Source organism: Saccopteryx leptura, chromosome 1, assembly GCF_036850995.1.
Source record: "Saccopteryx leptura isolate mSacLep1 chromosome 1, mSacLep1_pri_phased_curated, whole genome shotgun sequence".
Classification (NCBI taxonomy): Eukaryota; Metazoa; Chordata; class Mammalia; order Chiroptera; family Emballonuridae; genus Saccopteryx; species Saccopteryx leptura.
Genome location: NC_089503.1, coordinates 12,957,556 through 12,975,996, shown reverse-complemented (window position 1 = coordinate 12,975,996; position 18,441 = coordinate 12,957,556). Strand labels below are relative to the sequence as shown.

The following is an 18,441-nucleotide window of genomic DNA, read 5'->3' as shown; positions in this document are numbered from 1 at the left end:
TCTATATTAGTTTCTTCCTTTTTCCTTTACATCTCCTCTCATTCAAACCTCAATAACAAACAAATTATCTTATCTGGGACTCAAACTTATGTTTGTGGCATTTTGGGGGGTTTTTACTTCACCTTTTTAACTCACTAGCAGTGCTCCCATCCCTGGCTCTCCATATTATCTAGTTCTTGTTCCACTAAATACAATAGTAATTTTTTAATTTGTCCCCCCATTTTTCCGTTTTCCTCTTAATCCTCTCATCATAACTCTTAGACAACCAACACCTAAAAGCAAATCATTTTATTCTTGACCCAAATTTTTTCCTTATTTGCTTTTTGTGGGTCCATACGCTCTTTTTTTTCTTTTCTTTCTTTTTTTTTTTTTTTGCCCCTTTATTACTTTTCCCCAATTCAGGCCCTCCATCACAGGCATTGTTTGTTATAATTCACAGTCCACCACAAGATTTTATCAAGAAAGAGGGGAGAGGAGAGGAGAGGAAAAAAGGAGGGGGGGAATAATTTCCTTTTTTTTTTTTTTTTTTTTTTAATTTTTATTTTATTTTATTTTTCTTTATTTCATTATTAATTTTTTTTAAAAAAAACAACTCTTTTCAATTTTTTTTTATTATTTTTTTAAACTTTTTATTCTTTATTAAATCTCATTAATACTATCAACAAAACCACCCTCAGATGCCATTAAGGAAGAGAAAATCGAATATCATGGATACAAAAGAAAGAGAGGTAACACAGCTAGATGAGGAAAAATCTATGGAGAAAAAATTTAATATATTGGAAACCTTGGAGCTAAATGACAGAGAATTCAAGATAGAAATCCTAAAAATCCTCCGAGATATACAAGAAAACACAGAAAGGCAATTTAGGGATCTCAGAAAACAACTCAATGAACACAAAGAATATATGTCCAAGGAAATTGAAACTATAAAAACAAATCAAACAGAGATGAAAAACTCAATTCACGAGCTGAAAAACGAAGTAACAAGCTTAGCTAATAGAACAGGTCAGATAGAAGAGAGGATTAGTGAAATAGAAGACAAGCAACTTGAGGCACAACAGAGAGAAGAAGAAAGAGACTCAAAAATTTAAAAAAATGAGATAGCCCTACAAGAATTATCTGACTCCATCAAAAAGAATAACATAAGAATAATAGGTATATCAGAGGGAGAAGAGAGAGAAAATGGAATGGAGAACATACTCAAACAAATAATAGATGAGAACTTCCCAAGCCTGTGGAAAGAACTAAAGCCTCAAGTTCAAGAAGCAAACAGAACTCCAAGTTTTCTTAACCCCAACAAACCTACTCCAAGGCATATCATAATGAAATTGACACAAACCAACAGCAAAGAAAAAATTCTCAAGGCAGCCAGGGAAAAGAAGAATACAACATATAAAGGAAGGCCCATTAGATTATCATCAGATTTCTCAGCAGAAACTCTACAAGCTAGAAGAGAGTGGACCCCAATATTTAAAGTCCTGAAAGAGAGGAACTTTCAGCCACGAATACTATACCCATCAAAGCTATCCTTCAAATATGAAGGAGAAATAAAAACATTCACAGATACAGAAAAGATGAGGGAATTTATCATCAGAAAACCCCCACTCCAGGAATTACTAAAGGGGGTTCTCCAATCAGATACAAAGAACAAAAAAAAACAGAGCCACAAGTAAAAGCTCCAAGAAGAACACAATAAAACCAAATTTAAACTGTGACAACAACAAAAAGAAAGAGGGGGAGAAGATGGAGATTAACAGTAGCAAAGGACGATGGAGTGCAAAAGTACTCACAAAATAGTTCGCTACAATGAACAGGGTAGGGACCCTTTTCATTATTCAAAGGTAACCACCATTGAAAAAACCACCACAGAAGCACATGAGATAAAAAAGATAGCAACAGTGGAAAGATGTATGGAATACAACCAAATAAAAACAAAAGATAGAAAAACAAAAGAGAAGGATCAAACAAGACACAAAACTAACAGAAAGCAAGATATAAAATGGCAGTAGGGAACCCACAAGTGTCAATAATTACACTAAATGTAAACGGATTAAACTCACCAATAAAAAGGCACAGAGTAGCAGAATGGATTAAAAAAGAAAATCCAACTGTATGCTGCCTACAGGAAACTCATCTAAGTAACAAGGATAAAAACAAATTCAAAGTGAAAGGCTGGAAAACAATACTCCAAGCAAATAACATCCAAAAAAAAGCAGGTGTAGCAATACTCATATCGGATAATGCTGACTACAAGACAGGAAAAGTACTCAGAGACAAAAATGGCCATTTCATAATGGCTAAGGGGACACTGAATCAAGAAGACATAACAATTCTTAATATATATGCACCAAACCAAGGAGCACCAAAATATATAAGACAGATACTTATTGATCTTAAAACAAAAACTGACAAAAATACAATCATACTTGGAGACCTCAATACACTGCTGATGGCTCTAGATCGGTCATCCAAACAGAGAATCAACAAAGACATAGTGGCCTTAAACAAAACACTAGAGCACCTGGATATGATAGACATCTACAGGACATTTCATCCCAAAGTGACTGAGTATACATTTTTCTCCAGTGTACATGGATCATTCTCAAGAATTGACCATATGTTGGGCCACAAAAACAACATCAGCAAATTCAGAAAAATTGAAGTTGTACCAAGCATATTTTCTGATCATAAAGCCTTGAAACTAGAATTCAACTGCAAAAAAGAGGAAAAAAATCCCACAAAAATGTGGAAACTAAACAACATACTTTTAAAAAATGAATGGGTCAAAGAAGAAATAAGTGCAGAGATCAAAAGATATATACAGACTAATGAAAATGACAATACGACATATCAGAATCTATGGGATGCAGCAAAAGCAGTGATAAGAAGGAAGTTCATATCACTTCAGGCATATATGAACAAACAAGAGAGAGCCCAAGTGAACCACTTAACTTCCCACCTTAAGGAACTAGAAAAAGAAGAACAAAGACAACCCAAAACCAGCCGAAGAAAGGAGATAATAAAAATCAGAGCAGAAATAAATGAATTAGAGAACAGAAAAACTATAGAAAAAATTAATAGAACAAGGAGCTGGTTCTTTGAAAAGATCAACAAAATTGACAAACCCTTGGCAAGACTTACCAAGGAAAAAAGAGAAAGAACTCATATAAACAAAATCCAAAATGAAAGAGGAGAAATCACCATGGACACCGTAGATATACAAAGAATTATTGTAGAATACTATGAAAAACTTTATGCTACTAAATTCAACAACCTAGAAGAAATGGATAAATTCCTAGAAAAATACAACCTTCCTAGACTGAGTCAAGAAGAAGCAGAAAGCCTAAACAGACCTATCAGTAGAGAAGAAATAGAAAAAACCATTAAAAACCTCCCCAAAAATAAAAGTCCAGGCCCTGACGGCTATACCAGCGAATTTTATCAAACATTCAAAGAAGACTTGGTTCCTATTCTACTCAAAGTCTTCCAAAAAATTGAAGAAGAAGCAATACTTCCAAACACATTTTACGAAGCCAACATAACCCTCATACCAAAACCAGGCAAGGATGGCACAAAAAAAGAAAACTACAGACCAATATCTCTAATGAATACAGATGCTAAAATACTAAACAAAATACTAGCAAATCGAATACAACAACATATTAAAAAAATAATACATCATGATCAAGTGGGATTCATCCCAGAATCTCAAGGATGGTTCAACATACGTAAAACGGTTAATGTAATACACCATATCAACAAAACAAAGAACAAAAACCACATGATCTTATCAATAGACGCAGAAAAGGCTTTCAATAAAATACAACACAATTTTATGTTTAAGACTCTCAACAAAATGGGTATAGAAGGAAAATATCTCAACATGATAAAGGCCATATATGATAAACCATCAGCTAACATCATATTAAATGGCACTAAACTGAAGGCTTTCCCCCTTAAATCAGGAACAAGACAGGGTTGTCCACTCTCTCCACTCTTATTTAATGTGGTACTAGAGGTTCTAGCCAGAGCAATCAGACAAGACAAAGAAATAAAAGGCATCCATATCGGAAAAGAAGAAGTAAAGGTATCACTTTTTGCAGATGATATGATACTATACATCGAAAACCCCAAAGAATCCACAAAAAGACTACTAGAAACAATAAGCCAATACAGTAAGGTCGCAGGATACAAAATTAACATACAGAAGTCAATAGCCTTTCTATATGCCAACAATGAAACAACTGAGAAGGAACTCAAAAGAATAATCCCCTTCACGATTGCAACAAAAAAAATAAAATACTTAGGAATAAACATAACAAAGAATGTAAAGGACTTATATAATGAAAACTATAAACCATTGTTAAGGGAAATCGAAAAAGATATAATTAGATGGAAGAATATACCTTGTTCTTGGCTAGGAAGAATAAATATAATCAAGATGGCTATATTACCCAAAGCAATATACAAATTTAATGCAATTCCCATCAAACTTCCAATGACATTTTTTAAAGAAATAGAGCAAAAAATCATCAGATTTATATGGAACTATAAAAAACCCCGAATAGCCAAAGCAATCCTAAAGAAAAAGAATGAAGCTGGGGGCATTTCAATACCTGACTTCAAACTCTATTATAGGGCCACGACAATCAAAACAGCATGGTATTGGCAGAAAAATAGACACTCAGACCAATGGAACAGAATAGAAAGTCCAGAAATAAAACCACATATATATAGTCAAATAATTTTTGATAAAGGGGCCAACAACACACAATGGAGAAAAGAAAGCCTCTTCAATAAATGGTGCTGGGAAAACTGGAAAGCCACATGCAAAAGAATGAAACTGGACTACAGTCTCTCCCCCTGTACAAAAATTAACTCAAAATGGATCAAAGATCTAAACATAAGACCTGAAACAAGTACATAGAAGAAGACATAGGTACTCAACTCAGGGACCTAGGTTTTAAAGAGCATTTTATGAATTTGACTCCAATGGCAAGAGAAGTGAAGGCAAAAATTAATGAATGGGACTACATCAGACTAAGAAGTTTTTGCTCAGCAAGAGAAACTGATAACAAAATAAACAGAAAGCCAACTAAATGGGAAATGATTTTTTCAAACGACAGCTCAGATAAGGGCCTAATATCCAAAATATACAAAGAACTCATAAAACTCAACAACAAACAAACAAACAATCCAATAAAAAAATGGGAAGAGGATATGAATAGACACTTCTCCCAGGAAGAAATCCAAATGGCCAACAGATATATGAAAAGATGCTCATCTTCTTTAGCTATTAGAGAAATGCAAATCAAAACGGCAATGAGATACCACCTCACACCTGTTCGATTAGCTGTTATTAGCAAGTCAGGTAACAGCAAATGTTGGAGAGGCTGTGGAGAAAAAGGAACCCTCATACACTGTTGGTGGGAATGTAAAGTAGTACAACCATTATGGAAGAAAGTATGGTGGTTCCTCAAAAAACTGAAAATAGAACTACCTTATGACCCAGCAATCCCTCTACTGGGTATATATCCCAAAAACTCAGAAACATTGATACGTAAAGACACATGCAGCCCCATGTTTATTGCAGCATTGTTCACAGTGGCCAGGACATGGAAACAACCAAAAAGCCCATCAATAGATGACTGGATAAAGAAGATGTGGCACATATACACTATGGAATACTACTCAGCCATAAGAAATGATGACATCGGAACATTTACAGCAAAATGGTGGGATCTTGATAACATGATACGAAGCGAAATAAGTAAATCAGAAAAAAACAGGAACTGTATTATTCCATACGTAGGTGGGACATAATAGTGAAACTAAGAGACATTTATAAGAGTGTGGTGGTTACGGGGGGGGAGGGGGGAATGGGAGAGGGATAGGGGGTGGGGAGGGGCACAAAGAAAACAAGATAGAAGGTGACAGAGGACAATCTGACTTTGGGTGGTGGGTATGCAACATAATTGAATGACAAGATAACCTGGACTTGTTATCTTTGAATATATGTATCCTGATTTATTGATGTCACCCCATTAAAAAAATAAAATTATATAAAAAAAACAACAACAACAACAACAAAAAAAAAAACATATAATAATAATTACTTACCAAGTACTTTATGTTGAATTTTCGCTAAGTTTGGCAGAATAAATCTTTATAAAACAACTTACTATAGTTAAATCTATCTATTTATACTTTGGTTGGTCTGCTACCACCCTCCATGAAAAGCTGGAATGCCCCCTAGTGGGCGGTAGGGACCAGGTTGACTACCACTGTTTAGACCTATGACTCACATGATATTCAAGGCTTAAGATGATCAATTCTGAGCCTTAAGAGCCTACCTGAGAATCATTTAATGGCCAAAATGGAAACACTGTAATGGAAGAACAATCCACCCACCTCCACTCACCACAAGAACCAAAGTCTCACCAGTTCCATGGCACGAACCTGAGCGCCCTTCCCGGGCCGTGGCCCTGCCTTCCCCCAGTGGTTAAGTAGAGTCTCTGTTCCCTTGTGTGTCCTCGTCCCACACAGACAGCTATTCCTAAAATACTGGAATGCATCGGCAAACTGAACCACCACTTCGTGATATCTGACACAACATTTTTTAGCCCAGGAATTCCTGCCAGTGGGTGGCCAGCCACCAGAGGAGTCGGGAACAGGGGGAAGTCCGGGAATGTCTAATCACCCTGGAACCAAAAGAAGACCTCGCCTTTCTGGACTTCAGAAACTCAGCCTCTCCCTGCCCTGACAAGCTGAGGAAAATGCCGCTCCAACTGTGTGCACCCTGGACTATATTCACTTCAGCTTCTCAGGACCCCCCACCCCCCCACCACCACCGAGCTGACTCCCAGCAGCCCGGCCTGGCCTTTCCACGACCCTGACCACCCAGAGCCGCTACCATGGGGAGCCGGTCTTCCTGGTGCCGACACACGGCCTGCACCTGCTCCGAGCTCCCCTGCCACCCTCAGGATGAGACATGGCACAGAGCAACCCTTCCCGGAGTAGTTCCTAGAATGAAAAGTATCCTCTTCCTTCTAGGACAGAGTCTCATGCATACCCATGAGCCCACTCATTCAGCGACATGAAGTGATGGTCTGTGCCGGGTCCCGGAGACCCTGTGGTGCACGGAACACAGGCAGTTCCCACCCTCCAGGTCACGCGCCAGGGGGTGAGACAGGCCAGGACCATGATCAGGTCAGCCATGCGAAGTGACGGGGAATAGACAGGGTGCTCATACAGATGTCCTGGGGGAGGGGAAGGGGCAGAGCTTCCGAGTGGAAGTCCTCTCTAAGGAGGAGACGGGAGGAACAGGAGGAGCAAACCACACAAGAAGGGCAGCAAAGACCATTGCAGGCGGAGCTCAACCTGTGCAGAGGTGCCCAGGCAGGAAACCGCTTAGAGCAGTCGGGACCTAAAGAGAACTCCAGGGCAGAAGGAGCATCGTCAGAGAGACAGAGGATGTCTCGGGAAGGGGCCAGGAAAACAGGCAGTGGCCACATGAAGAATTTGGGTTTCATTGTGGGGCTAACCACCATTGGAGTGCTTTAAGCAGGAGAGTGTTGTGATCTGGTTTATGGGTTCGGAAGGTCATTCTGCCTGCTTTGTAGAGAAAGGATAGGAGGAGGTTGAACCCAAGATTCCCGGGACGGAGAGATTAATGATAGTCCAGAAGAAGAGCCGGCAGAGTTGAGCCCCATGGGCCAAGTCCAGCCCACCACCGGCCTCTGTAAATAAAGTTTATGGAACACGGCCAAACCCCCTGTTCACATCCTGTCTCTGGCTGTTCTTGTGCTTTGACAGCTGAAGTCAGAGACTAGAATATTTATTATCTGAACCTTCACATGTACACACACACACACACACACACACACACTGTACCCACTTTAGATCATCATCATCCCTATGAGATGAGGATGAAGAAGTTGCTGTCCTTAGTGCAACAGGCCCCGATGTTCCAAGCTGCTCTCCTGCAGTGGGAAGGAACTGGCTGGGATCCTCCTACCCTCTCCTGTTCTGGATAATGAGAGTCCCTGCCCCACAAGAACTATCACACATGACCAGGGTTCCGGAAGCGCTCAGGGATATGGATGCTCATAACTATCTGCTGAATGCAGTTAGTTATAAGCATCCAGCTGAATATGGATTCAGCCGGTTCCTACCGGTAAGGCAGAACTGATACCTAATTTTTTGTTGAGTTCGGCAAACCGGTTGTTAAAATGGCACTTGTCATAAGGGTTCTCTCTAAGGTGGGTGCCTGGGCAGCCGCCCAATGTGGAAATCACTAATTGACATTCCTTTCTCTTTTTTAACGTTCATCTGCGCTACAGCGTATTCTAAGCTCCCGTAGTCATGTTCATTCCGTCCACAGGTGAAAAAAAGTTGCAAGTGAAGATGCCAATCAAGAAGCAATATGGGAATATCTTAAATAACAGTTTTATTGTTTTTGTCAGGTATTACTTAATATTTTTTCATTAAAATTTTAAAACTCTTATAACATAATCTAGTTTTGTGTACCTCTTTTATTGTTTTTATTTAAGTATTAAATGCTTGAAATAATAAACTACCACTCAGTATATTATTTTTTTATACTTAAAACAGTCATTAGGGTGGAGAACCAGTTGTCATTATGTGAATCCCACCGGGGGTTGAATCCCACCAGTTGTGACAAAGAAGCAGTTTGGGGACATGGTTTTAGGGCGAGTGGACTGCACGGGGGAGCAGAGGAAAGGGTAAAACTGAAGCCAACGCCAAGGTTTCTGGCTCAAGAAACTGAGCGAGCCCTGGCTGGTTGGCTCAGCGGTAGAGCGTCGGCCTAGCGTGCGGAGGACCCGGGTTCGATTCCCGGCCAGGGCACACAGGAGAAGTGCCCATTTGCTTCTCCACCCCTCCGCCGTGCTTTCCTCTCTGTCTCTCTCTTCCCCTCCTGCAGCCAAGGCTCCATTGGAGCAAAATGGCCCGGGTGCTGGGGATGGCTCTGTGGCCTCTGCCTCAGGCGCTAGAGTGGCTCTGGTCGCAACATGGCGACGCCCAGGATGGGCAGAGCATCGCCCCCTGGTGGGCAGAGCATCGCCCCTGGTGGGCGTGCCGGGTGGATCCCTTTCGGGCGCATGCAGGAGTCTGTCTGACTGTCTCTCCCTGTTTCTAGCTTCAGAAAAATGAAAAAAAAAAAAAAAAAAGAAACTGAGCGAACAGCCACTTACTAACACGGGTAAGGCTGCAACAGGAAGTAGTTGCAGGAGAAAAAGCAGGATTTCAGCAATATTGCCCACAGAATGTATAGGGGCACAAAATTTTAGTGGTGGCTGACTTATCAAATGCAGTATCCATTTGGTGCTTGAATATCCTCTGTAACTGCTCCCAGAGGTACAGTATCGCATCTCTGGGAGCCTGTTAGACATGCAAATTCTTTGACCCCACCCCAGGTTTACTTACTGTATTTTTTGCTCTATAAGACTCACCTAGGGTTTTAAGGAGGAAAATAAGAAAAAAAGAGTTCTGAACCAAATGGTGTGTTAGAACATTTAATAAAATATACCACAATAATATTTCAACAATGTAAACTCAACAGCAGTATTAACAACCAGTAGCACTGTTACTAACAAACGAGAAGGGACTTTAATATGGAAATACTCTTCTAGTTGTCCGGGAGCTTGCAGCAGCTAAAAAAAAAATGAACATGTGCTCCATGAGACGCATGGGCATTTTCCCCTTCAGTTTTTTTTGGGGGGGGAAACTGCGTTTTATGGAGTAAAAAATACGGTAAATAGAAATTCTGAGGGTGGGGCGCAGCAACCTGTGTTTTAACACACCTGCCAGGTGATTCTGATGCTCACTCAAGTCTGGGAACCTCTGCTCAACACTGTCAACTCAAATGGCTCTTCCGTCTAACTGTGAGCACCCCGCATGGTGGTGTATATTATAATGGTGTCTCCAAAGCAGCCATGTCATCCTTTGATAAGTCTACTGAATGCTCATCCAAACAATGAACCACGTTTAAGTGGAAATCCAGATAAGGCACTCCTCCCCCCCAAGTGATCGTTTGGAATATAATTGGCTCACCCATTTAGAGCTGAGCAGTCAGCACACTGGACAGGTGGGACTCAGTCCCAGCATATTCACTTCCTGTGAAAGCCTTTCCTAGACCCCAGTCCCTCGCTTTCCCTTTGGTTATCACTCTCCCACCTTCTGACCCAGTGAGACTAAGGTCAAGTGCACTTCTTATGTCTCATGAAGTTAATCACTGACCAGGAATCAATACTAAGACGCCATACTGATGCAGAGGGCAGTGAAGTCAGGGCTGGCTGGATTGAACTTCGCCCTTATAAGAGGCCAATAAAACTCTATAGAGGACTCTCCTGCCAGCCCCCAGGCCAACCCTCAGTCTGCCTGAAATCATCCTGCTATGAAAGAATACTCCTTAGTCTCCATATTGTACACAACACAAGGGTGTGGGTGCTCAATAGCTATCTGTTGAATACACTCAATCTTCTGGAAAAAAAAGTCATTAACATTTATTGAATCTTTCACAACTCAATACCCTCTTAGCTGCATTATCTCTTTTCATATTCAAACAATACACAGTGACATTATCTAAGTTTTAAAAACAAGAAATCTAAAATTTCTAGAGCTCAAAATGCCAAGGAAATATCCCAAGTCCATGCCACTAGTCATTGCTGGAGTTGGATTGGACTCCATCTCCCCTGCCTCTAAATTTCCTGCCCTTCGCCAGCTCATTCTGTCTTGCCTGAAGTGCTGGCCCTCGCACAGGAAGAAACACATGATGATGGCAACGAGGACGAAGTCCCAGTCCTATGTGCCCTAGAATCATACTGTTCCAAGCCGCTTGCTCATGGTGGAATGAATGGTCTGTGGCCCACCCACCTCTCTTGTCCCTGATCATAAAGGCTCCCATGGTGATGACAGCTCTAAGCACAAGACCAAGATTAAAAGAACAACTGTGTTTACACACAGAGGGTTTAACAAGCAATCAAAGGGTTGAATTCATTAATGTTAACAGTGACACACCCACCAATCTCTAATGGGACTAAGTTACAGTTTTCAGCAAATATCACTCAACGAAACACAAACATCAGGAAATAAACCAGATGGAAAATACACAACCAGGTAATAAAGAGCATTTCCTACTACAACCCTCAGCCCCACACAAAGAAGGGCAGACACCAACAGGGCAAAGGAAGGAGGGGAAGGCAAACAAATAAGCCTGTGAGAGTCACTCTCTGTCACTCCCTTTCTCTGAATGTGAGGGCACCAGTTCTCCTCCTCCTCAGTGATCTCTGCATCTGCCCACCTCAGCCACTCACTCCCTGGTGACACCTTGACCTGGTCATTTCCACAACTGCACCTTCTCCATAACCTCAGCTGCAATGTCCCTCTCTTCAACCTGCGCCTCCTGTCTTTCCAGCCCAACGTCCGAGTCCTGTAGTTCTCAACTCCAGCAGGACGTACAGCCCTTCCTCAATCTCCCGCCACTCATCTTAGACTCCATTGCTCGTCACTAAAATCATTCTCGACTGCCCTGCCCCCGTCTCACCTCAGTGTACTGTCTGACAACATCGCAACCTTGGTTTCATCCACCCGCTGCCTACTGAGTGCCAGAAATATTGTCTCAGAGTTGTGTCTCATATCCCTCCATATACTCTCTCCCAACCTCTAGACAACCAGTTCATAGCTTGTCCCCTTTCTGCAACCCCAGTCCTTCCTCCCCGATTCTCATTCTCACCTGATGAGCTTGCTTCCTGTTTCCCCAGGAAGTTGGATGCACCCAAAAGAGACTAGATATTTTTTGCCCATAACCTGTCTTCACACGAGTTACTACAGAGGAAGTTTTGGGGCCCCTTCCACTGGGCACCAGATGCCACCCCTCTCATATGCTCGTTCTTTCCCACATTATCTACTTTTTCACAATTCACAAGTTTATCCCCAACAGTCCTCACATGCGATGTCACTGCTCCTTTCTGAGAAACAGCCTCTTGTAACCCCAGATCCTCTTAGAGACGCTGCCCTGTTTTTCAACTCCGTTTGGTAGAGATCCTCTCAAAACAATTTCTGCTTGCCGCTCCGGGTCCTCTCCCTCATCCCTCCTGAACTCACCCCGGTCAGGCTTTTCCATCCATTCACTGAAACCACTCTTGTCAAACTCCCAATGCTTCCACGTTGCTGAGCCGCCAGCAGCATTGACTCACTCCGTTCTGCGCATCCCTTCGAACCTTCTGCACTTGCTGGGAGGGACCCACACTCACAGACTCTCCTGGGTTTTCCCCTCGTTGGTGGTCAGCTCCTTAGAATTCTTCTCTTCTCTCTGAGCTCTAAACACTGGAATTTCCCAGGACTCAGTCCTTGGGTCTCTTGTTCTCAGCTATATTCACTCCTGGCTTCAAACCTCATCTTTATGCTGCTGACTCTGTCCTGGCATAAATGTCATAGTTTTCCCACAGGACATTGTGTTTGGAAGATTCATCTGTGTTGCAGACACCTGCAGTTCTTCATTTTCACTAATGTACAGTGTCCCATGATACAAGTATACTACAATATATTTGTTCATTGATTCTCCTCTTGATGGACACTTGGGTTGTCTCCAGGTGTGTGCAATACAAAGTAGGCCACTATAGGGATTATAGCTCAGGAATAGAGCATTGGACTGCAGTCTATGCCACTGTGACCACACATGCACATGTTTCCCGGTGCACACGGCAGACCTCCCACGCTAGCACTCTGAGGATGGTTCCAGGGATGCCCTGAGATATTGCCTCACAGACAGGTGGAGTGGAGGGGAGATCAGAACACCCTGGTCAGGTGCCTCTGACTGCAAGGAGATGTCCTCCAGGGCTCCTCTGTGGGCTACTGTTGTCATTTGGTTGAGATAAAATTCAACCAATGCTCCATACTCAATGTATGGCCCTTGGATCAACAGCATTGCCTGGGAGTTAGAAAATCATAATCTTATACTCCGGCTTCCCTTCAGAGCACAGAACTCTTTCACCTTTTACTGAAGATTTCCGTGGAGAGGAAGAATTTTGAGTTTTAACACAATTTTTTGAAGCCTTGTGTTGGAACAAAATATAAAGAGGAAGAAAAAAAATTCACAGTGTGTCCTATTGAGTGTGCATTTTAACGAGATCTCCAGGGAATTCGTGTGTATATTAAAGTTTGAGAACTGCCACTTTAGACTGTTATTAACAGGTAATGGCTGGGTGTGACGTGTGAACTTTCAGTTCAACCTTACTAGGGAGAACCACACTGCTCTCCGTAGCAGTCACAGCAATCAGCGTCCCCACCCGCCATAGGACTTCCTGTGCTCCAGGCTCTCTGGAGCCTGGTGTTCTCTCTCTCTGCTCTTCCCACTGTTCTGATACACATCATACCAGCTATCACTGCGGTTCAGTTTCTCATCTGACACCAACGAGTCAGCCTCTTTCACGCATTCATCGGGCATTGCACTTTCTCTTCTTCAAATGCCAGTTCTTTTCTTTCTTTTCTCTTTTTCGTTTTGGATTTTGTTGTTGTTGTTGGCCTATTTTTTACTGGATTGCTTGTTATTTTTGTTTGATTCTTTGAGAGTCCTTGCCCATTCTGCATGTTTCCCTTTGTTAGATCTGTGTTGCAAATCTCATCTACTCTGTTGGCTTCCTTATTTATTTTTTGATATGTCCTAATATGTTTGTTCTTTTATGATTTGTACTTTCTGTATCTTCCTTAGGAAATATTTTTCTGAGGTTCCCCGAGAATTTCTGAAACGTGGACAGCGATGCATCTCAAAGCATTTCAGCAAAATGTTGCCAGTCGAGGGTCAGTAAGACGATGAGGCCAGATTACAAAGAGGTTGCCACTGTCTCGGAGCACTTCTCATCATCAAGTGGCTCTTTCCTGTGGCCGGCAGGAGCTTCCATGCACCCACATAAATTGAAGATTTAATCTACAGAGAAAGGACCACATCCTGCAGTGGGTTACACACAGAAGGAGTAACACTCACAGCAAATGAGAAAAACAGTCACCTCACCACAATCACCCATGTTTCCCGGTATTGCCCTGACACTCACACCACAAATAAAGGAGAGGGGTGGGAGGGGGCCCATCCCCCATCAGACTGACCCACCCAGATTCAGGGCAGGAGGTAAACTTTGACTCCCCTATAATATCCAAGGCTTAGAAAATTCAGTTCTGAGCTTTAAGATTTTATAGGAGATACTTTTAATAATTAAACCTGAAATATTATAGTAAAAGAAACATCCACCCACCTCCACTCACCACAAGAACCAAAGCCTCACCAATTTCATTGCGTTATATTGTTGGTCACAGTGAGGGCGGAGGTGACAAGTCACTAAAAGCATTTAAAGACTAAAGCCGGGAAAGCTAGAGTTCTGAATGTTCAGGGCAACTCCCAACAAAGATCAATTGTCTCTCATGACTTTGCAATGAGCCATCAGATATTCACAAGAAGATAAACCTATTTATAAATATCTGAGCCCAGATATTTATATAAATTAATGAATAATTTTTAGGGCCTCATTCTTCATCAAAGTTTCCAGCAACGGAGCTGCCATGTACGTGGCTTTCTTGGAACTTCAACCCCCTTAGTGATTATAATAACGTAACATAATGATGATAAGAGATGATGCTGTGCCACGGGTGTTCAAGTCACCGCTATGACACAACCTTGTCACTCTATGTCTGCATCTCTGTCACCCAAACAAATAACAGAGAGAGCTATGACACTTTTGACATAAAATCAATTATGAAATTGGAATCAACATGTGAAATAGAGGAAGCTCACTTGATTTTATTATTGTAAACAAACAGTTACAAAGGTTTGTTTTAAAAATACTCATCTTACAGTCATCTGCACTGGTTAATGTTATGTGGCAACTTGAGTGGGCCACAGGGTGCCCAGATAGCTGGCTAAAGATGATTGCTGGGTGTGTCTGTGAGGATGCTTCCAGGAGAGATTACCATGGGAACTGATGAACTGAGTAAAGCCAATGGCCCTTCCCGATGTAGGCGAACTGCATCTAATCCACTGAGCGTCATAATAAAACAGAAAGGCAGAGGGAGGCTGAATTTGCCTTCTGCCTGACAGCTTGAGATAGAACATCATCCCTCGGCCTTCGGCACTCGTGTTCCTCAAGTCTTCAGGCTCGGACACAGACACCATCAATTCTCTGGCGTTCGGGTCTTCAGACCACAACACTAGCTTTCCTGTGTCTGAGCTCCTGCTTGCCAGAAGCAGATCATGGGACTTCTTAACCAGCAAAGTCAGGTGAGCCCATACCTTACAATAAATATCTTTCTAGATAGATAGATAGATAGATAGATAGATAGATAGATAGATAGATAGATAGATAGATGATAGATAGATGATAGGTGATAGATAGAAGTAGATACATACACACACACATACTGTACATTCATATACATCTAAAATATATAGAAATATTTTTAAATGTGTGTGCTGTTTCTCCAGAAAAACCCTATATGCATATTTAAATGTTTTATAATACAATAATTTTTTTTAAAAACTCTATTGTTCAATGTTACATATTGAAGTTATATAAACGAGTTTTCCCTGTTGTTCTCCATTCTTTTTCTTTTTTTTTTTAAAGTGGAGTTTGGGGTTTTTTTTTTTATTATTCATTTTAGAGAGGAGGAGGGGGAAAGAGAGAGAGAGAGAGAGAGAGAAAGGGGAGGAACAGGAAGCATCAACTCCCATATGTGCCTTGACCAGGCAAGCCAGGGTTTTGAACCGGCAACCTCAGTGTTTCCAGGTTGACACTTTATCCACTGCGCCACCACAGGTCAGGCCTCCATTCTTTATCTGATGCTATCTCCAGGGGTCCACCATATAACTTCTGCAAAGTCTCTTTTGTAACAACTCTTCTTCTAATCCATCCTGATGCCCGTTGTTACTTGGAGAGGACGATACCCAGGATTATGTTAAGATCACCACATAAACATGTGCTTCAGCCTGCGATGGGATCTCTCATGGCACCTACAATTTCTGGGATACTTCCTCATCCCATGTCATAACACAGGAGATTGACATTGTATTTGCCTTGGTTAATTATGAAAATATTCACTTTCCCTAGTTCAACATTCTGTAAGTGGCCTTGGTCTGCATACACAAGTTAATGTTTTATTCGTTGTTCTCCTACCTTAGACTAATCAGTCTATGCCTTTATAACTCTATTCCGTTCTCTACTGCTTACAGCAGTAATTTAATTCATATTTCTGCTCCTTTTTTTTCACTGAAGCTTTCTGATTTTCTTCTTAAATCTAAAGTTATTATTAATAAAATTTAGAAAGATCTAACTATTATGATTTCTAATATAGTTGGGCCTAAAATTTCACCCAATGAAGTAGATATTCCATTAAACATTATATATAATTTTAGATATTATTTTTGGCCTTTATACAACAGTGACAGCACTACTCTGGGCTGGGAGATAGTGGGACAGTCCTGTTCCTGCCACTAACCAGCTTGAAGTGACAAGCCATCACTGCCCCTTTCTGGATGTCAGTTGCTGCACGTGTGAAGTGAGGGGCCAGGACCAAAGAATTTCTGGGTTTTCTTCCATATGTAGCACTCAAAATTTTCATATAAAAGTACACAGTAAATGATGGAGTCTACTTTCTATGTTCATGCTCTTCTTTTAACCATTTTATTTTTGTTTTGTTTTGTTTTGTTGTTTTTTGTTTGCAATTTTTATTTTATTGTATATACATCGATTGTAGTGTTGCCCCAAATGCATCCCCCCCGTATTCCCCTCAACATCTCTCTTGCCCCCTTCCCTACATTGCCCTCCACCCTTCCATTCAGGCTTATCCCATCCTATCACCCCCTTTCCCTCTGTACTCTTTCCTCTGGTCCCTTTCATCCATCCTCTGTCTCAATTCTGTCCCTCAGTTCACATTGTTCCTTGGGTTCCTCAAATGAGTGAGGTCATATGATATTTTTCTTTTTCTGCCTGGCTTATTTCACTTAACATAATAGTTTCCATGTCCATCCATGTTGTCGCAAAAGAAAAGATTTCCTTCTTTTTCCCAGCACCATAGTATTCCATTATGTATATGTACCACTGCTTTCTAATCCACTCATCTGCTGACGGACACTTGGGCTGTTTCCAGATCTTCGCTGCCATAAATATGGGGGTGCATTTCTCCTTTTGAAATAGTGCTATGGTGTTCTTGGGGTATGTTCCTAAAAGTGAGATAGCTGGGTAAAAGACAGTTCGATTTTTAAATTTTTGAGCAATCTCCATACTGTTTTCCACAGTGGCTGCACCAGTCTGCATTCCCACCAGCAGTGCAGAAGGGTTCCCTTTTCTCCACATCCTCGCCAGCACTTATTCTGTGTTGTTTTGTTGATGAGCACCATTCTGACTGGTGTGAGGTGATATCTCACTGTGGTTTTAATTTGCATTACTTGTGATGTTGAGCATTTTTTCATATGCCTATTGGCCATCTGTATGTCCTCTTTGGAGAAGTGTTTATTTGTTTCTTTTGCCCATTTTTTTGATTGGATTGTTTATCTTCCTGGTGTTGAGTTTTACAAGTTCTTTATAAATTTGGGTTATTAATCCCTTATCAGACGTATTGTCGAATATGTTCTCCCATTGTGTAGTTTGTCTTTTTATTTTGTTCTTATTGTCTTTAGCTGTGCAAAAACTTTTTAGTTTGATATAGTCCCATTTGTTTATCCTGACTTATTTCACTTGCCTGTGGAGATAAATCAGCAAATATCATATATTGCTGTGAGAGAAGTTGGAGAGCTTACTGCCTATGTTTTCTTCTAAGATGTTTATGGTTTCACAGCTTATATTTAAGTCTTTTATCCATTTTGAGTTTACTTTTGTGAATGGTGTAAGTTGGTGGTCTACTTTCATTTTTTGCAGGTAGCTGTCCAATTTTCCCAACACCATTTGTTGAAGAGGCTGTCTTTACTCTATTGTATGCTCTTACCTTCTTTGTCAAATATCAGTTGTCTGTAAAGGTGTGGATTTATTTCTGGGTTCTCTGTTCTGTTCCATTGATCTATATGTCTGTTCTTATGCCAACACCAAGTTGTTTTGAGTACAATGGCCTTGTAGTATAACTTGTTCTGCATTACTTTGAATATTTCTTGCCATTCCCTTCTGGCCTTAAGTGTTTCTGTTGAGAAGTCAGATGTCATCCTTATGGGGGCTCCTTTGTAGGTGATAGCCATTTTTTCTCTAGCAGCTTTTAATATTTTCTCTTTATCACTTAGCTTTGGTATTTTATTTATGATGTATCTTGGTGTGGATTTCTTTGGGTTTCTCTTTAATGGAATTCTCTGTGCTTCTTGAACCTGTGTGACTTTTTCCTGCATCAATTTGGGGAAGTTTTCAGCTATGATTTGATTAAACAAAGTCTCTTTCCTTTGTTCTTTCTCTT

The 18,441-nt window shown here is 41.1% G+C and overlaps 1 non-coding gene across 1 annotated transcript; it reads left to right on the top strand.

The window, feature by feature from the left end:
- Positions 1 to 12,977: 12,977 nt before the first annotated feature.
- Positions 12,978 to 13,094, top strand: LOC136390165 (U5 spliceosomal RNA). The gene has a single exon (XR_010748602.1). It is a non-coding gene; the product is annotated as a U5 spliceosomal RNA (small nuclear RNA).
- Positions 13,095 to 18,441: the final 5,347 nt, after the last annotated feature.